This window comes from Pyxicephalus adspersus, chromosome 6 (genome assembly GCF_032062135.1).
Source record: "Pyxicephalus adspersus chromosome 6, UCB_Pads_2.0, whole genome shotgun sequence".
Classification (NCBI taxonomy): domain Eukaryota; kingdom Metazoa; phylum Chordata; class Amphibia; order Anura; family Pyxicephalidae; genus Pyxicephalus; species Pyxicephalus adspersus.
The window spans coordinates 81180870-81208065 of NC_092863.1; the positions used below are offsets into that span (position 1 = coordinate 81180870).

The following is a 27196-nucleotide window of genomic DNA, read 5'->3' on the forward strand; positions in this document are numbered from 1 at the left end:
ATATCGTGCAGGAACGTTCGTCGTTCGTTTTCCGACGATAATAATTGGAAGTGTGTACGTAGCTTTAGATTGTAAACTCCTCCACTGTTTCAGAGTATCCTTCCCAGCTGTAATTGGTCAATGCCCCCTTCACCCCCCCCACCCCCCCCCCTTTCCTTCTTCCCTTTTTCTCTTTCTTTTTCTCATTCTTAACTCTTAAATGTTTTTGAAAACCTTAAGATATCATGGTTCTTGCTACTGATACAGCACAACTGGTTGGTTACAATGTTTGTATTCCTATGCGGTTAGCTGTTAAGCCACAAGCTTGCATACATGTATTGTTAGAACCTAACCTTGCTGTATGTTCTTTTTTTTTTAACTGTATGTTATGATCACTTGGTTTTCTTTTCTCTGTATGTACCTTATTATCTTTTAATAAAAATAATTAAAAAAAAGAAGATTGTAAGCTCCTCAGTGCAGAGTCCTTTCCTCTTCCTGTGTCACTGTCTGTATCTGTCCGTCATATGCAACCCCTATTTAAATGTACAGCTCTGTATAAAATGTTGGCGCTATATAAATTCTGTTGAATAATAATAATAAATAATAACAACAGCAGCAACAACAACTTCTATAAATAGAAAAGGGTTGCAGTCCCAAAAAGCAATTCCAGTTCCAGCTTTTGGCACTCAAGCCACCTATCCATGCACACCTAAAGTGAGAGGAGGGGGAAAAAAAAAAAAAAGTCAGGTATTGAATCTCAGCAGCCATTGTTTTCAAAAAGCTGCACTGTTTCAACAGACTCAAGTTCACGTAATGTTTTCGACTGACCTGTTCTGGCATAAAACAGAAAATGAAACAACTGCAAATATCAATTCACTTTGTGATTTTGATAAAGAAAATATGTAGGTGTACTTCCATCCGCAAACCAAACATGGCAAAATCTGAAAGCAATCAGATTGCTAAGTAAATATGAATATATACTGTATGTGTATAGATATAAATATTATGTCAGAAGTCAAATGTGCTGGTACACTACATTACAGCTATTTGCCCTAATTTCTCAAATTTAGTCACTGGCCAGGTCAAACAAATGTAACCCCCAATATAGGAAAAATAATAGACTACATTTCTAAGCATCCTAGAATTGAAGTAAAATCAATGGGTTTACATGAAAAAGTTATAATTAAAAGTGGAGGTAGTCCCAGGTTACCAAATAAAGGATCAGGCAAGTTGGAATTGCAGAAAGGGACCGGCAATGTCCCTTCTGCAATAACCTGACTTACCTGCCTGATCACACCAGTGAAATGTGAAAGCGATGAGCTGCACATGGGCACCCACCCACCAATCCCTGCTCCTCCTGCTTGTGCCAAGGATGCATAGGAGCGTGGGAATTAATCAAGATGGACTAAGATAGCCTCTAGGAAGAAAAAGAAAGGATGATGGTTGCGCCCTGCAATGGAACGCAGATAGATGATTTACGGAGTCTTTAGTTCCGCTTTAAAGAATTTTACATAAAGTGAGCAAACTAAGACCTCGAACTGTTAACTGGAAACTAAAAGGAATGAGAACTCTTAAATCTCTGAGATTAGCTACATGCAACCACAGCTACATATTGGATAAAAGTTTAGTTCTAAAGGTAATACTTTATATTTACACTAATCAACATGATTGCTTGGAAAAACTGCCTGGTATTTAGCTTAGTAGGCAAAGAAATTTCAATACTGATCAAAAAAATTGCATTTTGGAGAATTTGTGTGAGCTCACCCACATGCTGGATACTTGCCATGGAGTCTAGCTCCGGTCTTCCTCCTTTGTTTAGAGAATCACAGGAAGTGAGGTTGCAATGACTACCTGCTAACACATGCTGCTAGATGAACTTCTGCTTTCATGCTTTCTTTTCCCACCAATGCCCAAGGAAATATTACACAATGCATGGTATGAATACACCCAACAAGTCAGGCTGAATATCAAGTTCTCTCTATCCCTAAATGTAGCCAGAAAATAAACACTTCAACTTCTGCTTCCTCAAATTTGTGGTAAAATACGTCAGCGATATTTGTTGGCAAAAGTGAAATAACTAAAGTGGTTAAGTCTTACAGAATCCTTAAAATGTTAAACTGTGCAAAGCCCTTTCAGCACAACATTATTCCAAAAAAAAAAAAAAATTTGAGGATGGTGTTTTCGATTCATTATTTAATGGCTGCTAGGCACAAAATTCTCCTGACAGAACTACTGCATGAGAAGCTCTCTATAAACCTAAATGTTATCTTTACTAAAACACTTCACCTCCCGGGCTCCATAGGAAAGCAGAAATATCACTGCACATGACAACTGTTCTGTGATACAAAAAATACTTAACTCAGGACTAGACCTGAAACAAGAACGGAGGGGTTATCCATACACAAATTTTAGTGAAGGTTAAAAAATAGGAAAGCATCTGGCTCCTTAATATGAAACAAATACATTGATATGGAGTATGAATATTCCACTGTGCTTTACAGAATACACAGAACCCTTTCCATCAGTCATTGCTTTCACTTTGGTTGGTTTGGTATCCAACCAGTATAGAATAAGAGGAGGAAACCCCAAAAATATAGGAAAATATCAACATTAAGACCATGTTCATAATGGAGATTGAACCCAGAGTGGCAATAACAAAAATGATCCATGGAGTCTCAATATAACAATATATCTCCTTAGTAGTAAGCAAATGTGGGATAACATTTTTTCCCGTACACCTGTGCACCTCCTGGGGAGATTCCCCCTCATTGGTACTGGCGACTACTGGAAAATCCATGTTACAGCTGTCCCCATATAGCAAAAGGGGAGGGGAAATCTTCCACTAAAGAACTTTAGTTAAAGGGTTAACTGTCTAACAGGGGTATTCCCCACATTTTGTATTATTATTGTGGGACAGAAAGTTAAGGCAACATTTCCACAATGGTATTCAGAATGCAAACAATTAGCAGGCAGAGGTGTCAATCCTTCGTTACCCTTTTCCAAAATATAAATAAACCTTTTTTGATTTGTTTTTATCTATAGCTTCATGTAATTCTCAAAGCAGTTTTGGAATGACAAGACTCCCCTTGTTCTTCTAACCTTGCCTAATGCATGCACCCAAAAAATCAACATTGTGTAATTCTGACTGCAGGTATCGGTGCCGAGAGTATCTGTTATCACAGGAAAAACAAGTTAGGAGTTCTGTAAGGAGATGACCTGCATGCTTAGAGATATACAAGTGGAATGTGAGTGGGAGGAATGACATCATTCTGTGTTACTACTAAGGCTGAAGCAATAATAAACATCAGCTATATTACAAAAGTGCTCAGAGCGATCATGATAATGTGATTTGCTAAATACTTTCAGTACAGCTCATACTAGTGTTCTGCTTTTCAAAAGACAAACTGGATTATTTAAATCATGTGTTGCAAAAGCAATTGTGATGTGCCAAAGCCACCAGTCAAGAATTGTTTCTTACAGTGTCTATAAACCATAAGTCAGTTAGGATATATTCAGATTGGCCGTGAGGTTGCAGTGTGGTTACTTCTTCCTTATGGCAGCAAACCTCTGCCTTGGGGGGAGACACTACAAGTGGGTTCTACCCACAGCAGTCCCACAGAATCTAGATGGAAGAGATACCCACTATCAAATCTGCAGATGGTGGTGCAAATGACAAAGCTCCTTGCAAGGTGCCAGCCATTAGGAGCCGCATGGGATCATTCAACTCCAGGCCTGAGTACGATCTTACTTTTGCTGTGTGTCCTAATGGGGTAATATACTCTTTCTTTCTGTCCTGATATACCAGTAAGTGAAATAAATCCCTACAAAATGAGAGCTGTCCCTGTAACAAGTGAAGTCTGGAAGATTTTATCCTTACTTTTTGTTCTGGCGTCAACTGTAAAATGTAAGATTTCTCATTACTTTTGTTCCCTGTAACACTGATCACCAGGACAAACTGAGAAGACAAATCTATAATTTTACAAATCTTACCACAATATTTTGTATAATTGGGTTCCTTTATCTTGCATATCCCCACTACCTTTTGCTTTGGGTTACGGAGAAATATTGCAAGTAAACAAAGAATTATCCTGACACACTGGATCTGAATAAAGACTAATAGATGATATTTTCCTAATGGGATATTGGCTGGTGGCTTTTCACCGATTACCCCTAACATTAAAATAATGTTAGTGAGCAAGTAGGGCTCATCCAGTTCTGGCCCCTGGCAAATCCCTGCCGCTTTGCAGTAAACATTCGTCTTCCAATAAATGCTGCCTCCAGACAGTAATTACGAAGATCCCGTTTTAGCTCCACTACACTTGTCTAATACCAATTCTTCATCAAGTGTTCCAGCTGCCTTCCTTTACTGGTGCGCCTTAATCTTCCTTGGGTCTCTAACTGTACAATAATCTGACCCCCACTTCCTTTGTCACTTATGTGGTATAAAGATTGGTTTCTCTGAATAAAGAATGCCTGTCTCTCCAGAGGATACGCCATTAAACTTACGCTGATGGCATAACAAGAAAATTTATAGAGCTGGATGCTGATCAATTATACATGAAAAATTGCAGATGTGTGCAATATCCTAAAGAATGTGAAAAAATAATATATAGTTGACTGCTTGGATAAATTATTAACAATGCTAAGCATGAGGGGAAAGAAATAAGAGGTCACATAGTATTAGAAATGTAAAATTAGGTAAAAGTGAAAAGGTCCAACCAGTTTCATGAAGGGAGGTCATGTTCAACATTTAGAAGTCTTCTCCATTTTTGCACTTGATGTAGACCTCGTTGGTGCCAAAAACAGACGGAAAAGAACCTCCATTCTTCATTTTAAGTGAATCTAAACCCATGAGCAGGAATAAAAAATTTTGCAGCTTACTAGTAAGCTGCATTCAGTTTACCATAGTTGGATTTTTTACTTCTTCATTTCAACGTGATAATTCCAGTTCTCATACTAAGATTCCTGTGTACTGTGTCTATGGAGGAACAGTCTTGTTACCCTAAAAAAGGAAACGTGTTCGTACCACAATACACCTCCTCTCTACATGACATAGGAGGTAGGAGTTCTGTAGAAGGGCTAAAAAAGACACACTGGGATTTCTGTGCAGTGCGTGCACTGCGTTACCAATTCACTACAAATTAATGGATTTCTGGTAGAGTCAGAATCTTTTTGCACTTAGGAATATAATAAAACAAAATCAAAAGTGAATTTGACAAACTAGAAGAGAAGAATTGTTGGGGTTTACATACACCTAAACTCCTTAAACTTGTCAACTCTGTATATTTCCTAAATGCTGAAAGTTGTGCCAAAAAGCCAATACCAGGTAGGTCCCAAGTGAAACAACATAGCCACACCACTTCTTTAGCAGTTTAAACAGATCATTTTCTTTTGAGAACTCCTAGCCCCCAAGATTACAGTGAACAATTGACACTCATGAATGTACTTTATCCTACATCTGGTCATCTACTTACAATCTTACACATGGTCATTTCTTAATGATATAAGAGGTGATCGTATACCATCCCTTAAGCCTGTCCTATACTATGGATGCACAACTAAGTAAATGATTAAGATCCTCAAGGTATTGACTACTTGGATTACCACCTTGCATCCATCAACCGGAACATCAGACAATAAAAAAAAACAAGCCAGAGTGCCAACAGCAAAGTTTATGGACATAAAAATGCTCACTGGCCTTTGTAGCTGCATGTACTGTAAAGAAATAAATCTTCAAAGTTCAGCACATAGGCACTGAAATCAGAGTTCCTCTGCTTTTTTTCCTGCCAAAATCCACTGAAACCTAAATTCAGAATGTCTCTGGAGTGAACTGTGATGGTGAATTATTAACAATATGTAAATACTGTAAAGTCCATAATCCAGGCATTGGTGTACTTTAGGCTTGGAGTCTACATTGTGCTAAAACATTCTGTCTATTAGTACATCTGTCAGCATATTTGAAGAGAACCTTGTCATCGCCCCAACATAGCTATTCATATGAGACCTTTAGGATTCTATTGTGCTGTATTGGATAGGAATGGCGTTATTGGACCAATGAAATGAATTCTTATTTGGGACACTATGTTAGAGAGAATGAAAAAAAAGATTTCTTGCATCATTACAGATGGAAAAAAAAAATCTCCAGCTGAAATGAAAGAAAAATAATAATTTGTAAAGTACCCCTCCTATACCAGAGCTGTCAGACCTCATCTTTGCCAACCATCTTTCATCAGTAAAATATGCTGCCAAGTACACAGAATTTATACTCTGTTCATAAATTGAGCTTTAAAATTTCGTAAGGTTTCTCTTCTGATTAAGGCTAAAAAAAAAAAAAAAAAAAAAAAAAGTTGACATTTTAACCGCTGAAAAAAAAACTGCAGAAGGACTGCCTGAAATGAATATCAAGATAAAACAATATACTATATAACCCAAATGTTTTAACTCAAAAAAAATTAGAATCAGAAGTTAGAACACTTATATCATATGAAACTTTGCAATGTACGGGTCCGCATGGGACCTCAGGGAATAGCACTTTGGCCTTTGCAGCGCTTGGTCCCAGGTTCGAATCTCAGCCAGGACATTATCTGCATGGAGTTTGCAGGTTCTCCCCGTGTTTGTGTGGGTTTCCTCTAACATTCAAAAAGCATGCAGCAGCAGGTTATTTGGCTTACCCCAAAATTGACCTTTGACTGTATTAAATACATATGACTATGATAGGGACAATAGATTGTGCGCCCCTTTGACGGACAGTTAGTGATATGGCTATGACTTTGTAAAGGGCTGTCTAATATGTCGGGGCTATATAAATACTGTGTGGTGGTGGAATAATAATAATGTACATCACCTCATGCCCCCTGGCTTTAATAAATGACAAATAAGTAACCATTATAAATCTGAGCATTTTATACATTTTATTTAGAAAATATTTTCCAATAACAAAACTAAAAGTCCCAATTAGGGTCTATTCATACTTTGGAGGACTACTGTGGCGCATGAACATGCATTTTGTGAAATCAGCCCATTTATTATAAATAGGCTACCAATGCACTAATAAATAATATGCACTAAATGCAGTAATAAGCCTAAAGCCAGAAATGATCCTTTCTTTGTAACACACTGCAATGCACCACAACCTATGATATGCAATTTGGGTCATACTGTATAATTTGGTTACTATCCCATACCCTTGATTGCCTTTCACATTGCATACAAACCACAACTACATAGTCTAAATGAGCTCCTAAACTTTTAAAATGTTGTTTGGAATCCACATGCACATTTTTGGTTAACCAGTTTTTTTTTCTTTATAATTGGGAATACATGTCCATAATGGATGATGAATATTATTCTTCCCTCGAGGGAGTGCCAAGACCACGGGGATGTCATTGGTAGGATTTTCCAAAACAAGAGGGGTGCACATATACTATCTTTTTTGCAGCTTTTGGTAAGTAATTCTCTAAATGTTCTCTGTAAAGTATTGTATATTAAAATGGCACTATTTAAATACTGAAAATATTTTATGGGGTCAATGAAAGTATAATTTACATACATATATGCTTACATTAAAAAGGTAAATTATTTAAAGAAGGATTAGGAAACACACACAAAATGAAGCAGTAAGCTACAAGGATAACCACGGTTTCTGGAAGCATTTTTTTCTTCAGGTTTCAGACTACTGAATACCCAAACGCTTTTCTATAACCTAAAGATTTGTTGTAAAGTGCAGAGAACTCTACAACTGCTGACTGTACACGCACGGTTGATACAACAGTAGTCATAAATAAAATAAGGACAAAAGCCATCTATATATAAACTTTTTTTATTGCCAACATATAGTTTGCTTAGAACTTCCCATAACATTTACATTAAACTTTATCTATTTTAGGTTAATGACCGAAAATTCCTTGGCTGTTTTAAATTATTTTCCAATTAAGCCTGCAAAGAATTAGGAGCTCAAAACTCTATAATATAAATGCAAAGCCTAACAAAAAAGCAGTGGGAAACATTAATGACAGCTCATAATGGCAATGGGTAAATTCCATTACTTAAGACTTTTATGTAATTTTCCATTTTTCTTCATCTCTGTTATTTCTTGTAATGCAAGGGTTTCACAACCTTTAAAGCTCTATAAAATATCACATTTATGTGAAAATGCATTCTTTGAAGGTTGCATAATTCCACCCTCCTCCGATGCATGGCTGGACTTTATCAACTTAAGTGAGCATCTCCAGATACATTTTACTTAATGATAAGCACAGTGTAACAAGAATATTAGTTATGACTACATTAATCCTATTTAACGTGCAGTTTTCTACCCAGTAATGTTTTTAACCTGGGTGGGAAGAAGCTGTAGGGGGATGGCAGCCCCCTTACCGTGACCCAACTATTTAGTAACCACCTAAAAACAGCCTGGTGGTTATTGAAAAGTGACGGGCGGTGTGCCCAGCTAAAAGGGTCTGGGGAGAACACGGACGTGTATTTAAAACATAAAATATTGCAGCTCACAGATTCTTGGATGTTGTGGTCGAATTAGTTAATGAAAATAAAGCGAAAGGATAGCAGTTAGCTAATAGGTCCAGCACTAAAGTAAACCTGTTCGCTTGCCAGTTTTACCTTGCCTCTCTTTGCCATACCCACAGGGTCCAGGAGACTGGAAGATGCCAAGTAAAACACCTACAAAATACCATTCACAACCCAGGGCATTGGTACATCCTGGGAAAACAGGATTTTTATTATGCAGACTTGGTACTGCGTCCATACTTTATTTCCACTGAATTACCTGTTAACTCACTTGTTCAATGGAGCCCCCTTCCCAAATTACTGGATAACTTTTGACCATACACTAACTTGAAGCTTACACAAGGCCAAGGACATCCCCCCAGTCATTATGTAACACCAGAGACCTAATGATTGGCCATTTAGATACTAAACACTACTTTGTACGAGGTGGGAAAGCGATTCAGTGGCTTCAACTTTTCCTGGAGCACCATGGGATCTCAGAGTTCCGGTGAGCAAATGGTGCAGTAGGGTGCAAAGGCTCTGCACCAAGGTCTTTATTCAACGAGCCCTTATAGTCTTGTGATAATATAGAATGACAGAAACAACTGAAAGGATGAAAAATTAAGGTTCCTGCTGTATTTTTCCTCAGAGTACTGGGATTTGCTGGACCTCTTGCTTTTTTTTTTTTTTTTGTTTGTTTCTTTTAAAGCAAATTGCCAATCAGAAGCAAAGTTTTATAATATGTTGCCTGTGAGAATGATAGATATATTTTATATATATATATATATATATATATATATATATATATATATATACATATACATATATACACACACACACATACACATACATACACACACATTATCCTCAGCAAGAACATGGCTTAATCTTTCAAACTATACCATGTCTTTTGAACCAGGAAAAAAAGAAACTGCTTGGTTGTTCCTTAAAAAAGGCACAATGGGTTTTCTCTTCTCCAAAACATCCCCTAAATGATCAGATCTGTTCCCGCTGCTGCACAGATACACACAAACTTCTACAGCTTTTGTGGTTACAGGCTGGCACGCTCAGCGTTTGGTGGTTTCTCCGAGTCCATGGCCGAGCCACAGCTAATTACATCACTTTACAGAGCAGATGTTTGGCTAACATGTATGAGGTTGGAACTAAACACTACGTCAAACATTGGCCCAGATGTGTCCAAGGGGCAGGATAACTTTATGATCAAATAGGTGTTTGCTAAGTACAAAGTTTTCACAGTGACTTCAGCAGGTGTGGTCAGAGTGTGGTCACACGACAAGGGTGTACGTGCTTCTAACACTCCTACAATTTATTGATGTGTTAAAATAAACCAAACATTGAATCTAAAAACCTTGACTGCTGAACAGACATTATTCAACCTTGATTTATTTGTCAGAGAAATTGGTTAGAAAAGAAAAAATTACTGTTCGCATATAGTTCACAATTTTAAGCAGGAGAGTAGCACCAAGATATGCAAGGGGTGGCCATGACTTTGACATCATTACAGGTATATTGTGTCCACGTCTGCATCTTATGGAGTTATCAATAGTTTGGGTGTAGGACACTATATGGAGACATTACTCTACAAATATGGCAGCAACAAAACCGTGAAGTGGAATGGATAATAAAGTAGGCCAAGCCAAAGAACAGCTGCAGGATGCCTACTGTCACTGCTAGATCATTCACCACTGACTCGTCTCACATGGCTTAAAGGAAAATGTTTTCCCAATTATTGGTCTGCTTGTAAAATAAAGCAAAACATCAGTTGGAGAGCATACATGTCAGCATTTTACCTGCTAAAGCAGATCTGCTCATCTAGTCCAATAAAAGGCATACTACTTCACAGCTGGATGGGTTTACAATGTTGTTTACTGCTGCAACTATATCACCTCCATATCTCCAGCCTGCAGAATATATACCAAATATGAAAAGTAAATATCCACCCAATTACTAGAAAATCAACATAAGCTTAAACAAGTTAAAGTAAGTTGTTTACAGTCTTGTTAAATATGCAGCTTTCTTTAAAATAATACTTGCCATGAAGGTTTTGTTAGACACTTCCTATTTTCAAATGACAATACACTGTCCCCATCTCTTGCTTTTTATCAAATCCACTATGTAACTTCTTTGTCAAATGCAGATTTGCAGTGCCGAAAACGTCAAAGCTAATTTATAGAGAAGATACAGTGGATAGACTTTCTAACACAGCAGAGATTATGTGCAATTTCATCATCTTCTGTGGTTTGGATGATGTAAAGTATTTAATGCTGAGAAACTATAGTCACTGTGATCATTTAAATTGGCAAACCGTAGGGAAACTGAGAATGGTTACTTCTTTTAGTTCAATTTCATTATGTTAGAGTAGAAGGTGTGGGGATTTAAAGCAAACCTGTAATGCAGAAATACATTAAGGAAATATTGGGTACTAGTCCAGTGGTTCTCAACCAGGGTTCCTTCAGGGGTTGGGATTCCCTGACCATTGAGCAGTTTGGGACTCTCAGGTCAATTTAACTGGCACCAGATATTGTTTTAGCTATCTGTAGGGGTGACATTCTTCCCAATAGCCAGCAGCGTAAAATGTATTCTTTCCACTGACCCCTACACTAACGTACTGTGGATATAATGATTATAGTAGGGGTTCCTAGAAAACCTGACCAGGGGGTCTGCCATGTTAAAAACGTTGAGAATTATACATTCCTTGTCAGGGCAAGCTTCCTCATATTCTGCTACTAATTTTCTAAAAGCCAATATTTGCATAGAAAAACGCATGTCCTCCCCTGCCCTCCATAGCATTGCATGTGGGCTTATTATTTCCACATCCTTGGAAGTTGAGATATTGCACAAGCCACAGATAAAATGTACCGCCCTTTTATTTGCCTTCCACTATGCATCTTTACAATAGGCACACAGGCAAAACAAGAACACAATTTCTACATCTACAGAATTCAGGTTAACAGCAGCTCCACTAGAAGCAGTTTGAAAAAAAAAACAGGAAATTACACCAAAAGCTACTCGGGTGCTGCAAGAAACCACAAAACTTGATAGAACACCCACCCAGAGAACAAGCAGCTAAAAATGACAATAGAAAGGAAGGTAAACGACTGCCCATGTGCTGTATATATTACATCTGACTTTTTTGTTGTTTGCCTTTTTAAAACTACTCACTGAACATTACCACTGAAAAGAATTTGTACATATCATATTGTTGCACCAGTAAGGATCCCCAAAACACACCTGCCAATATACTGCTCCTGGGCTCCTTGTTTTTTGTACACCAAGTTATGGGTCAGGTCAGGCAACTTTAGCCTGCATCATTAAATATTAATTCTTGTAAGGACACTTGTCAGCTTTTTAGTAAGGGCCCAAGTCTTAGAATATAAATAAGAAAGATATCCCTGGAGTTTTTAGCCACAATATGGACAGGGCTTCTTAAAACATGCCAGCAGTCAGCCAGCTGTTAAATTGCATAATATGGGCTATTTCCAACTTAAAGTGGAGCTAAAGTTCAACTTTTGGGTTTTTATGATCAGGCGGGTCATTACTGCAGAAAGGGACAGGAAAGATCGCTTCTGTGCTAATACATCTTACCTGCCTGATCACTCCTGGTTTTTGGCAAAAAGCTGAACAGAGCTGCACATGTGCGTCAGCTTTGCTTGCCAGGAAAACCTAGCAATCCCAGCTTCCCTTGTGTACATCGAGATAAATGAACTACCACGTGCATCTCGGCAAATAAAGCTGGCCAAAGATCATCTGGAAGAAGAAAAAGAGAAGCAAGATGGTGGCACCCATCACTGGAACACGGATAGGTGAGTAGGCCTGGGTTTCATTCCAATTTAACCACACTCCCAACCACTCCTATTTAGCTGAATAGGGGTGGTTGGGAACTATTTTGTTCATGTGGTTTGCACACGGTTGCAGCTACAGTTGCGGTGAATCGCAATGCGGTTGCTAAAAGTGACAAGTCTCTTCTGATTTATTGGTTGCTTTTCATCTTCTGGAGGAAAACTCACACTCAAGTGCATGTTCTTAAAACACTTAAGTTGACACTAAAAATGGAACAGTAGTTGAATAGAAGCACCTGAGAGCAGCTAACTGCACATTTTGTGACTGCAAGACTGAAATCAACATCAATTCTCGCTTTCACAGAATGCTAAAATTACCCATATTAACACAGCAATGTAGCCTTGATAAGCGATGAACATCATTTTGCAATCTTGCTATATATGAAACAAATACTTCCAGAGACAAATCATGTTACTAAATACTTTATTTCGTTTTCATTTTCTCCATGCTTGGGTCTCAAGGATTTCTAGGAAACTCAGTGTTAAACCAAGTTTGTCTAAAGCCACAAAATGGTTCCCTGTGGAAAGCCGGTGGCAGGTGCACCTTAAAGAACGGCAGCAACAAAGCTTAGTAACTAATGAACAACCTCAAAAGGTCATTCAATGAGATACAGGTTTTCTTGCCAAGATTCAGGACTGAAACCTTAGAGTGTCCTGTCCTCCAACTTTCCAAGAAACGGCATGCAATGCCATGTCTGACAAGAAGAAGGAAAAATGATCTATTCAAAGAGACACTGAAAAAAATAAAACAAAACCCAACATCTCACATTGCCTAAACAACCCAACACTGAACCCCCAAAGGAAAATGCTGTAATGAAATATTTGCATTCAATGAAGAGAAATGAAGGCTCAGTGTGAATCTAAAGCAATAACATAAGGTGTTCTCTTCGCACATCTTTATTACTGTAACCACGCACAACCTTTGAAATTAATTTGTTGCAATTACATTAGTATTTAACATGCCTGGGTTTCTGTAACAAGCTGTATTCATTTAGCAGATACTCATGAGAAAATGATTCTATTTAGGCCACACATGCTTTAATAAAAGCTACAAAGAGGTGTTTAGAAGTTAAATTTTCAACCCAGTAATTAACACTGAATTAATTATAAAACTAGACCAGAAGTTTTAGGGTACGCAGTGGAAATAAGTTATTTTTGGATGTCAAAGAACCGGGGTTTAACAAAGTCATCAAAGGAGTAACCAAGTGCAGCAGCGAGGAGAAAATACTAAGAAGACAAACACTTCTGTGTAATGTACCAAACGTAAATGTACTGAGATGGGACAATAATGGACAAACGCTTAAACGGATAATATTGTAGTAATTATTATCTATTGAGAAAAAGCCCCCTACCTCCAGCATTCTAATACAACTATATGATGTTCCCTTTTCCAATATATACATTGCTACAAAAAAACAAATACCCATTCTCATCCAAAATATACCACCCCTTATTACTGTCCTTAGTACCCCCCTGACAGCCAGCCAACCCCCCTTGCCCAAAGGGTGGGATCCTGTGAAAACAAAAAAAAATTAGTCATAGTGGAATCTTGAACATGGACCTCACTTCCCCTTCTCCCTACCCTATGCTTGGTATTTCCTTGCCTCATTTCTTACCTCTCTTTTTACCATTAGCTCTTCCTTAACTTTACCTCTCTAAATACTTTTTTAGACTGTTTAGTCACCCTTTCATTATTGGTGGTGAACACAGAATACAGAGCTGAATCCTGAAGTATGCATTTTGCATTTTATAGACAATAAAATTGTACACTTATCTCCAACACATGTACCGGTCTGATATTAATAGCCTACAATGTTCTCATGTGTTTGCCACGTGTAGTGTACTATTATAGCAGTTACGTTTATTAGGTATTGCAACAGAAAACAAAATATTTATTGAATCATATATGCATGTCATTTTATTGGAAAAGGGAAATATTTCACAATGCCAGGCATTGCTCAATGCCACCCTATCAAAAGGTAAACTTTCCATTTCACACCACTTATATTGTACCTGTGCTTTCACTGTGAAGTCTGAGCTCTGAATAAAAAGCAGCGAACATGTCTGAACATAGCTTTAATTCATTTTCAGCTTCTAAAACCCACTAACCCAGCACGCGTTGAAGTTGTAAATTTGGACTTAAAGCTGTAAAGTTGAAAGTCTGGAATAATCCCCCCCCCCTCAACCTTTTGTAATTCCATCTTCTGGTGGTTTACAAAAATTCAAACACATTACACTGAAGGAGGAGAGGGGTAATAAAAGGTATAGCTTGGGCCCTTACCCAAGGGCAGGGAGCAGCCAATGCCCTTTGAGAGACCTAAAAACATTATGAAACTTATCATGGATCTGGATTGCATCAAAACATACCTAAAATGAAAAGATAAGCACTCTCTAATTAACACCTATGAAAACCTGAATTCACAGCCCGGCTTCCAAATTTTAGATACAGTGTGTTTACATCTCACCCTGGAAAAAGTTTTCCTCTGCATCTTACCCGGCTCCATTGTCATGCAGAAAAGCTCTTTATTAAGACATTTTCTCTCCCACAATATATTCCTTGATACTGGAAAGTCCAGTCTACACCTCCTATGACTGCTTGGGTGGAAAAAGTTAATGATAATTGTTACCTAGAAGAGATGGCCATAGAGGACACCGACCCTAGGGATACATTTTTGGCTTTATGTGGTTTGACTTTATTACATTTTGTGCAGTATTAATGCTAAAGAACTGGTACTATATATAAATATTCTGCTTAATTATAGCAGCAAGGGTGGACTGGGCGGTGCAGTCATCTATCCTGTTTCTCTACTCTTCTTGCTTTCTTCCTCTTATACTCCTGGAGTATTTTTTGTAATAAATGGCCAACTCATCTAATATGTATACTAGTGCCCTGTGTGCCATACTGGATTCTTTCTAATCTCTTTTGGTATGAGCACTAGCACAAGTTTATGTATGCATTGGAATCATGGGGTAATTTAGCCATGTGCTCCGCTGACCTTCTATCCTCTTTCTCTGGCATCCCCATAACTCCATATCAATGTTACATGCACAATTTATTTAACAATATGTTTTTTAATTTGTGTACCCTGAAATCCTACTATTTTTTGTTATATTGGTTTTCATGTAGTCTGTATGCTAAATACATTTTGAATGATAAAACTGAACCCACTAATCTTGGATCACAATGCTACAATGTCAGAATAGGGATTTTTATTTTCAAGAAAAACAAATTACATGACTAACTAGTAAAAGATGGATAAGACTAGAGATGGTATGGTGGTTAATAGTATCTTTGACAGAGTACAGCCAATCATCAAGCAGTAGGGTTTTCTAAACTCAGCACTGTGCTTTGACTTCTGTTTTATTCATACAAAATGAAAAAGGTAATGCACCAAGAAAAACCTGACAAAGGTTTTGGATATTCTGTCTGAAAAGAAAAAAATTGGCCTTTGAAAAAAAGTCACATACCTGCAACTATACTATATGATTTCCAAACACAAATTGGGCAGGGAAGTCCAGGAAGGAAGAAAAGAAAAAACTATACAAAATACTTTTTGGCACCGATAAATACACCTCTGGTTAATGTCCCTTTGGCAGCTGTGTATGGCTAGAAACATAGGGAATATTTTATAGGGTTGGGTTGACATTAGGAGCAAAGCTATCTGAGAAAAAAAAGAATATAAGACCAAGAGATGTGGACTGAGAGCTGCTTTTTGTCACAGGTTGCCGCCCAGAGAAATAATTCTAACATTAAATCTTATTTTCACACTGCTGTTCACCGTGTTACAACTTCCATGCAATTCTTTTTAAAGAATTATTTTTATAATTATTAGACACATGCGATCTATGTTTACATTCTGATTCATACATGATTTGAAAAGTAATAAAGGTTTGAACTGATCTCTCTTTAAAAGAAAATCTATAGCATACCTGAACTACCCCCTGTCTTAAAGAGTGAAGGGAGACAGGTCTTTGTTTTTATAAACCTTAACAATACAGTAAAGGTCAACAGTCCCATTTTGGATTAAAGTGAGGTCTATATATTTATGTACAAGCTTAGATGAAGGGATCCTTTTCTGGAATGTTGCTTAGTAGCAACTTCAATAGGAAAGGACTAAAAAAGCATAATTCATATTATTCAGACTTGTCCTAGTGCTCCAACTTGCAAATATTTATGTTGGTGACTGGGTCCTATTAAGACCCAAAACACGAATGAATGTGGATTACAGAAAACATTAGATGTTCATTCATAGGGTATGGGTACTGTGCTTCACCTAATAGCTGACCTTTAGAATGTGACAATATAAACAACCAAGAAGAATGTGAAAAGCCTGTACTCTTCATCGGAAGCATGATGGTGGCTAAGTAGATAGCATTCTTGCTTTGTAGCTCTGGGTCCTGCTCCCTCCAAGGATACCATAAATATTGGAGGAAGGTTTTTAGTCTTTAAAAGAACTAACAGGCTGCAGATTTGTTAGCGCTCACAATTTAGTTCTGGTTTTAGGTGAAAATTGTGAAGGCATGCCATCGCTGGCATTATTGTATGGCTGTTGCATCCACCCAGCCCGGGGACAGATGTCCAATACATAAATTTATTATGTGGCATCAGGAAAGTGGTAAGCACGCAGATTCCTTAAGGACTGCCGACCTGTCAACATTGCTCTTGCAAAGCGCATATCAGCAATTTGCTCAGCTTTAATTATTACTAACAACAACGTGCAAGGTCTGTGAACTCCAACACCATTGCCAAAGCCAGGCAGAGAGAACACGTCTGTAGGACCATCCTATTAAAACAAACAAAGTGATATACTTATTTTATAAATAACTTGCTTGGCTTCCTTAGGCAAACATCCTAATCTCTTCTCCCGCAGTGAGAAGCGGTGAGTCTCGCACAGCATGGAAGATCACATGCAGCCAGAGGAAAAAAAATTATATACAAAGGTTATACAGCAAACAAGAACACAAAAAGCTATACAGGATTGGAATATATCATGAGCTTAAAAAAAAGAACAGTATTTGGCTATAAAGTGGTTCTGCTCTCCTTTATTTTGATGCATAGAGAAGGGATTTACTAAAGCAATGGAGCATGTTTACTTTGCAAAGTTTATGATCACTTAATAAGTAGTACACCCTATTATGTGCTATGTACAATAAAAACTATTTTTGCCCACCTGTTATTGGATGATTGAACTGAATGCAGCTAACCCCAATAACTAAGTTAAGTAAACATTTACTTTGCAAGTTAAACAAACTTTAGAAAGTTAACAAGCTTTATTCATTGAGTACATCATCATCTGTTGAATCTAAAGAGAACACAAACAAGACACAAGCACCAGATGCCTGGTGACAACACAAGGGGCCTGAGTTATTAAAGCTCTCCTAGACTGGAGAAGATAGATTACCATGAAAGAATCTTGGTGATCCAGCAAACCTGGATTGGAATTCTTAAAAAAATAATTTGCAATTAGTTTGCAATTTTTTTCAGTCTTGAACCAAATCCATTCCAGGTTTTCTGGATCACTCTGGATGTTAGCCGAGCTTGCTCAGGAGTCATGGTCAAATACACCAAGAGCAATAACTAAATAGGTTTTGTTATCAGGGCATTTTAAATACAACTAAGCTTAGTGCAATCCTACTTTAATGCAGCTCATGTATGTCCAAACTAATTAGAAGTGACGTGTGAAAAATAATCACCCACCTTACAGCCATCTGGCAGAGCAGTGCGTCCCCAAGCCCTGAACCACTGTGCAGGTTTTCTGCCTATTTAAAGGGTGGCAAAAATGCTGAGACACCAATTACGCTAGCTGTGCATGGCGGGGTTGTGGTTTCCTTGTTTACAGTACTAATGCAGCTATGTTTTTGTGCAGCTACATTGAAAACCTATTCAAACCAAAAAGGCAGCCTTAACACAATGTGCCTTAACATGCATACGTTAAAGCACCCGAAAGTGTGACTGGCCCTCGGGACAGGGTGGAGGAAGTTACAAATTTTTTGGCAGGTAAAACCCATTTCTGTATTTAATCTGTGCTGTTTGCTTGAAGTTTAGCTTTACAGTATATTTTGTGCCAAATAGTAAAATGATAAAAAATGTTACTTGTTTCTAAATGGGCACTTTAGAACGTTGTAGCTATACGATTTTTGCACTGTAGGTTACCAATACGGAACCACACCACAAACAACCCTCCATGGCAAAAATAAAGCTTCTTCAATCTGAATATATCAATCATATTGGTATGTAATTAGGTAGTATTTACAAAGTCTATTAAATTTCACATCCAAACAAAACAATCTTAAATGTGTCAGCGTGTGAGTAATGGTTTTTATATTTCATTTCAAACAAAGAACTCTGGGATAAGCAATAATATCCAAACATAAGAAGCATGTGCACGCTTTCTTGAATCTATGAGACATCAGACAAAATTACGAATGTTCAGCTCAAATGAAATCCCACTGATCTTTCCAGGAGTTACGTCAGCTCACCCAGGCCAATCAAGATTAGCCAAAGTTAGAAAAAAGGAAGAGAAGAAAGATGGCAGCACTGGTGGCAGAACGGGGACAGGGAGTATATACCGAGTATTGATCTGCTTTTCTAGGCTAAAACTTTTATTTATTTAAAAAAAGTCCCAAGGGGAAGTCGTGTGCCATGGCAACTTAAGTATTCTCTTTACTTTGGGATATTTCTTCTAGCTTCCTGTTACATCTGTGAGACAGGAAATATAAGAAGTTCATTTTAGTACTTTTACTAAATACTTTTAGTACTTTTATCTAAAAGGAGCTTGAAAGAAAAAGGTCTGAAAAAAGTGTCAGGTTCATAAGCTATGCAGGAGAAAGTCATCTTCATAATTTACCACCATGAAACAAAAAAAAAGTATGAAGTATGTAGAACATGACAGAGATGTGATAAAGTGATGAAAAGCTTTAAAACCAACTTACATCTCTTTGTTACACTGTTACTACTTACAAATGGGACAGCAATTTCCCCATGGGTGGGTAAATAAGTGGGAGTCGGTTTTGGTCACCTCCAACCCTTCCTTCCATCATAGAGGATTATACGGTGCTCTGGGATTCTCCGACATCACCATAAAGCCCTACCATCTATATAAAATGAATGCCTAAAATTCCTAAGGGCCCAATTAAGACAGCATATGAAGCCAAGAACTCACATACATTTTATCATGCTGTCACAGAACTGTTAATCGAGTCATGCACAGAGGAATCTCTCAACACGGCAGGCAGCTTGGTGGCTACCACTCCAGACATCACTTTTCATCAAAGCTTCCCTTCTCCATGTCGATCAACATATTGTAACACAAAGATACATGGAAAAAGTCTTGTTGCTTTCATACCTTTACCTCTTTTCCTTTCTGAGAGGTACATATGGATCGCCTGAAACCAACTGGATAACAGCCAGCCAACACAATTCAGAGACTGCTTTGTGCATGTCTTAACTGAGTTAAATAATATACGTTTTATATTCCCAATTGTTATCGGAATTTGTGGTGGTTTCAGAGGTCAATTAATTAATTAGCTTGCATAGTGCATACAGTCAGGAGGAGTCCAATCTGCAATCAGATATGCATGTAAATGCAGCTCATTAGCAGGGAGCCTCATGAATACTGGACACTAATTACTTCAGCAATCTCTTCATTTCCTAAGCTAGTGGAAACTGCATTGTCATGCATACTGATTGAAATCCTTTTGGATGTCATCTTCAAACTTGTGAGTCATCAAAGGTCAACTTAGATGTTATATATCAATCATTCAAGGGTCAGTTTCCTGTACAGACGTCATAATCGCTCAGCATTAGATAACCTACCCACTAAAATAAGCTCATGACCTGCTCTGACAGATCACCATTATCTCACCCAGGCAGATCTGCTGCTGAGATTTACTTGTCCTGGGCTAAATATATTTCAGACAAGCTAAATCCTTTGTGCCCAAAAAAACCACAATAAAAGTTGAACAGAATTAAAAGTACCTTTGTGATGCTGACAATAAAACAAAATAATAAAATTCCTTGTGATCAGACAGGATTTTTATTGATGTCCCTTCTGCAATAACATTTACCAGCCTCTTCACCACCTGCACCCGCAGCTCAGAGTATGATGCTGGGTATGAACTGAATAGGTTCCAGGTTTGGATAATCTAGTTAGGTGAATAACTTTTTAGGTATATAGAGACCCCCTAATACAGGGGTGATGTTAAATGGACACTGCAAAAGAAGTCTGCATGATCGGTGTATGGACTATTTTACTAACAATTCACCCAATTTTTCTCCATCCTAGATACAGCCAAAAGGTACACTGAAATCACATAACCCTCCCCCTATACTTCCCATTACATTTCAATACCGCAAGGACACCAATGTACTTTCAACTGAAGCTTGCAAACAACCAAAAACTTTTGCAACAGCAATGGTGGCTGAAAATTAGCCTTTTAAACATCCAGCGCTAAATGCTACCCGTACCTAAAAGTGCCAGTTATTTATCTTCCTGTACACAGCAATTAGGCATGGAAGAGAAATAGTATAAATACATTCTCTCCACCTGCAAAGCACATATTCCCTATAAGACTCTACAATCGAAAGGTCTTACTTGGCACCTGGTCCTCCTAGGTCTCCCAACCAGGCACAATACAACATTTTCTGTTTCTGATCAGGTGTAAACACAGAAAAAATACATTTTCATAAAGCAGCAGAATCTTTACATGTTTTATGTACTACTTATGTTCAGTCAATCAACATGATGTAACCAGCACACAAATCACAATTATTTCCAAATTTTTTGCACAGGACTGCATTGCATGGAAAGGTAAACAAATGATTTCAGGATTTCTGACTTCATTCAGCATTACAACAGACCCAGACTTGGCAACAATGGCAACCACAACGCAGCAACAAAGCAGTAATCAAATGTATTCCAGCAATCCAACAGATTGGTCTGGTAAAAAAAAATGAGAATTGCTGTTTTTATAGTTTACCAACAACTATAATAAAATGCATGGTATCCCAATTCTGTAAAACCAGCTGGCGTTGTAACAAAAATTGACCTACTACTACTAAGACTTCACTCTCAAGAAAATGTAAGTACTTGTCCAAAGCCTAATTATTATATACTAATATCTTATATAGCTCCAACACATTACACAGGACTAACTGTCGCTCAACAGGGCTCATAATCTAATGTCACTACCATAGTCATATGTCATTAACTTGCGTTTCCGGCCAAGATATGAACTAAGGACCCTGGTGCTACAAAGGCCAAGGTACTACCCACTTGTGCCACCATGCTGCCCAATCACAGGTCTACTTTAGAATAATCAGAAGAACCTGCTGCCAGACTTTTCATTTACACAATAATCTTCCCATAACATTACACCTGCAATTATTATATTCTACTCTTGTCATTGAGCTGCAAAAAGCCTTCGAAGCTTGGTTATACAATTAAAGCCCGGAGAGTGGTGCTGGGCTGAATCTTCTTGGGTGCGATGTAAGCAGCCCCAGCAGACTCAGAGTTGTCACCCATGTGACAGTGTATAGCAGCGTTTTTCAGAATATTAGGTCCCAAGGGCCCCCCTGCCTAAACCAATTTATGAGGGGTTAGCAGAAAAATGACCTTTACATTGATGGGTGGTGGAAATACTGCCTTTGTTATATGGGGGTCATAATGCCATCCATACAAACGGCTAAAATGATCCTCGATGTTCCGCTCACACTCCTGCTGGCAGCCTGCAGGCATCAACAGAAGATCAATCAGCCAAAGCCTAAAGAACCCCTAGCAACCTCTGCAGGAAGCCCAATGTTCATGGGACCCTGGTTGAGAATGGTTGCTCTAAAGCATTCTTCCCCCAGCAGATTCATAAACTGCAGCTCAGACTGTAATTAGACATTACAGTAGAGCACAGGTAGGCAAACTCTGGCCTTTAGGCCAGATACGGCATTGTCCTAATTGAATTGTCTCGCTATCGCGAGTTCCCGATATATCATCGAGTTCCCACACAGTAACCCCAATTACTAAGCCTATAGAGCAGAAGCAATGCGCAGCTACCAGTCTTGACCCTGAACGTTGTGTCTTCAACCCCGAATAGAATGACGAGTTATTCCTTATCCAACGCAGCAACAAAGCCCTGTGTTTAGTGTGCAACGACACCAACAGCACTTTCAAGCGGTCGAATGTCAAAGGGCATTTTGATGCCAAGCAAGCGCACACGTACAGAGACTACCCCGCGGATGAGCAGAAGACTGGCTGCTTGCAGTCACGGTTGGAAAAAAATCTTTCCTTGGACACCTTGTTTCTTCTGGCCTAGTGTGCCTTCTTGACCTCCTGAAATGGCCTAGCAGTCCAAAAAGTTTTCTGACCCCTGCAGTAGAGGAAAGGAATATGACATGCAAGGAGGGAGTTGGCTGTCCTAGGAAATTGACTCTTCCTGAAAAAGTCAAAACTGCTAGTAAAAAAACCTTTGCAAATAAATTAAAAAAGTTTAATCATAGAAAAAAAACTGCAAGTAAACTAAATTCTTTTTTTTTTTTTTTTTTTTTTTTTTTTTAGTAGGTCATGGGGTCTCTTTGGGAACTAACAATTACATGCAAAAAAATTCCAGTCTAAATAATTCACCATCAGTTACATTTTTGTTCCTTTAGGATAGAGCATGATATAATTAAAACTCTGAAAATGTCTATGATACAACAAGCATGGATAGGTTTGATGCATTATAGTGCAACATGCTGAAGAGCTGTGGCTGGCTGCATCTGCTTTACATTGGTAGGACCAAATAACTAAATCAGGGCAGAGAAGTGGCCCTCTATCTGCCATTCCCATTACAAGTAATAATGTTCTCATTTCAGTTCATTGATTCGCACATCCAAGGGATTTCACACAAAGTAGGAAACCAGCTGCAATTTCTGCGACAAATACCAGGACATTAAAAAAGAAAAAAAAAAAACATTTAAGATTGCTTTGTTTCCACCTACTGTACACAAATGCTGGGCTGTTAATCTGAATCACCTTTATACATGAGAAAACAAGAAGCTCATTTACTAATTTTCATTCACAAAAATGACTTTAATCCTAGCAAAAAAAAAATTATATATATAAACTGAGAGGGAACATTCCCATCTAAGCAATTCCCAGCGGTACAGAGCAATCAGCTAGCGATGGAAAACCACAGCATAGAATCAAATCAATCAGGCCCACTCATATTGCAGCACTACATGAATTTTAATACATCAAAGAGTGTTTTAGGAACCCATAGCAATTGATGATAATGTAGTCAAAGGCATGGTAATGCAGTCAGACTACGGAGTTCATAGTACTGCATTGTAACTTAGTATGCTGTATGACCTGCAGAAAATTTGTCTTGCAAAACCCATACAGGAAAATGCAGCAAAATATATGGTATGTTAAAGCTAAATGCAAGGAAAAAACAATACCACAAAAACAATTTAAAATTTTACTTGCAGTGGGGTTATCCCTGCACTCCAATGGTTGACTGTTCCTTCTTGCTTAGAGGAACCACAACAAGATTTATTTTCCTTACTCCTTGCTCCAGGGTTCACCTACCCTCCAATCTTCGTTGGGTTGTAAGCATACAATGTCTTCCCCTTACAATAGAAGGCTATTGACCCCACATTGTAGGAAATGACATCAGTGCCTGTGACCTTAACGCAAAGCTACTTAGAGAAGAGAAGTTGAAGCCTGCAGCAGCGAGGGATAAAGTAACTTTATTTTTTTACTTCTATTCCAACATCCAAACTCTGCTGTGGTCATCTTCTAGGTAGAATAGGCCTCCATGGGCACTATAGCAAGGAAATTCCTCAACTTTTGGAGAACTAGGGATATTGACAAATAATTTGTTTTTATATAGTTATGGCTCTATATTATGGTTTTTATATAGTATTAAAATACTGGGTCTAGTGTTTCTCCTGTTGGACTTTGCGTACAGGTGACTTTATAGATGCCAATTTTATATCCCAACCACCATAGATTCCAATTGATTTCCTGGAGCTTCTGGGGTCATTGAGGGGTAATATAATGGCGCACACACACACACACAAAAAGTGAAACAAAATAGGTTATTTATGTGTTCAAGTTGTGTGGAACATTGCATTAATATTAAACAGGACTTATATAGCACTAGCATATTACACAGCGCTGTACAATAAATAGGGGTTGCAAATGTCAGACAGATACAGACAGTGACACAGGAGGAGGAGAGGACCCTGCTCCGAAGAGCTTACAATTTAGGAGGTGGTGAAAGTAAGACTACATATGAAATATAGAATTTCCAACGTATATTGATGGATTTGAAGCATATTTAATATCTTTTGTAATACAATACACAGCAATTTTCACTATGCCAGAGTGTTTTCTATTCATACTTTAGCAGGGAAATGCTAGACATGCAACATATGCTGCAGAGGTAGAACACTCTGCATAGCTAGGAGCAGGCAGCCGGCCCTCTTGCAGGGGAAAAATTATTATTGTTATTAAACAGTATTTATATAGCGCCATCATATTACGCAGAGCTGTACAAAGTCCATGATTGTTTCACTAACTGTCCCTCAAAGGTGCTCACAATCTAATGTCCCTACCATAGTCATATGTCATCAATGTAGTCTAAGGTAAATTTTGGGGGGAAAGCCAATAACCTCACTGCAGGTTTGTTGGATGTGGGAGGAAACCGGAGTACCCGGAGGAAATCCACGCAGATACGGGAGAACCTGCAAACTCCATGCAGATAGTGTCCTGGCCGAGATTCGAACCTGGGACCCAGCGCTGCAAAGACTGGAGTGCTAACTCCTGAGCCACCATGCTGCCCAATAACTGTAAGTAGTTCTAAAAATGAATAACAATTGTTGCCCCTATTGAGATAGGTGCACACGTTCTTCAAATGATTTCATATAGTAGATCCTCTAAATACCAATGACTGCCAGTAGATTTCGAGGGGACAGAATAGGTATGTTTGCTTCTTCTTTCTGCCCGTTGCTGCAAGAGAACTTGACAATTCCATTATTTATTACATATGGGCTTTTTTTCATGGTGTAATGGCAGATGTAAGAATGCCCATAAGTGGGAAGACAAGTTATTTATTCAGGTGGAATCTTGCCATACATGTACAACAGTACCAAGTTATATTCTCATCCAATACACTATCCACATAGGGTTTGTATGACCTCCTAGTCTTTGAGTGGGTTTTGTCTGGGTACTTGGTTTGCCCCTACATGATAATTACATGATAATAAAAGTTGTTAAAAAAGGAAAAAATATATCAAATTAAAAAACACCTATAGGAGATCAAGTACCCAAATCTTTATACTTAGATTCTAAAATCTCATATAGTGCAGACCCAGCCTGGTGTAGGGAGGGTCTAGATCTCACGACAGGGTGAAGAGAAATGAAAAATGTTTTCAGTGGTTGGTCTTTGTCTGTGAAGCTACATTTCTTAGTGATATGTGTGGTGCTGCAGCAATTCATCAATGTGCCAAGGCATGGTTGCACTGGGGATATGGGGGCAGGGCGCTTGTTTATGTCTACATGAATTGTCAGCAGGAGAATATTGCTATTTGTATAGCTTTTTCCTGGAGAGCTACCTATAAATGTATCCTCTAACACATGCAAAACTGCTGACCATGCATTGGTTTATAGAGTCAGTAAAGATTTACAAAATCAGATGAACTGAATCACACAAAGAATTACAGCACACATGCTACAAAACAGCAAGAGACCAGCAGAAACTCTCAGATCAGCGGATACAATCAGGCTGGGTATGGCCGGAATAGAAACAGATATGACAAAGTATCAGACAAAGTTCTGAGAATTCTGCAGACACATTAAGAAATGATCAGATATCAATTTAGCTTGAAAAAAAGAGCATAAGAAAAGTGAAGATTGTAAATTGTTTGAAAGAATTCAGAACCATTAAAGGTCAGCTGTCACATTTTTTCATACAGGATGTTTTATTCAAAACTTCTTCAGAGTTGGACAATTTATCTTTATTAAGAATGACAGTGATGATGACACAAGTGTGTCTGCTAACAAGAATGAATATGAGGTTTTAGAGTCATGTTAATAGAGTAAAAAAAAACATTGTTTTTGGGCAGCACGGTGGCTCAGAGGTTAGCATTCTGGCCTTTGCAGTGCTAGGCCCCAGATTCGAATCTTGGCCAGCACACTATCTGCATGGAGTTTGCACGGGTTTCCTTCAGGTACTTCGATTTCCTCATACATTCCAAAAGCATGCAGTTAGTTAAATTGGCTTCACACCACAATTGGACTTAGACTGTATCAAAGACATAGGACTGGGGTAGGGACATTAGATTGCGAGTCCCTTTGAGGGACAGCTAGTGACATGACTATAGACTTTGTACAGCGCTGCGTAATTTGTGTGCGCTATATAAAAACTGTGAAATATTATTAATAATTGCTTGGCATGGCTTAGAATATTCTACAAAAGGGGAACCCTAACATTCCCAAATAAAAATTATGTTATCAATAAGGGTCCAACACAGAGCTTATACAGGGTTTAGCTCCAACAGAGGGTTCAAATGCCATGGTAGCACAGGAAAGTAGAAGCAGGTTAAAGGGTGTGTTTCTAAAACAAATTAAAGATACTGATTTGTGGGTCACCACCTACTAAGCTATGTAAATTACGAAGCCCAGTCTGTCTTCATGGCCTCATGATACTTCCTTTGTGGTTGCAGTAAAGTGAAATTCATTAGTTAACACAACCTTAAAATCTTAAGGAGGCCAACTCTTTGGAAGTCAGGAAACACATAGCTAAAGCTTTATGGCCTTCTCCCACGTAGCCAAGTCATAAAGACAGATTTACTAAGAACACAAATACACTAGGCTCTGTGCGGT

At 38.2% G+C, this 27196-nt stretch overlaps 1 protein-coding gene across 5 annotated transcripts in view; it reads right to left on the reverse strand.

Annotated features, from left to right (window-relative positions):
• ERBIN (erbb2 interacting protein) overlaps positions 1–27196 on the reverse strand; it is a 148026-nt gene that overhangs the window by 115154 nt on the left and 5676 nt on the right. The window contains exon 2 of one of the 5 annotated variants that reach the window (XM_072416343.1): positions 10290–10400. The exons of the other annotated variants lie outside the window; for them this stretch is intronic. The gene's annotated coding sequence lies outside the window, so the exon portion shown is untranslated. The remainder of the gene's footprint in view (positions 1–10289; positions 10401–27196) is intronic. 5 annotated transcript variants of the gene reach the window in all.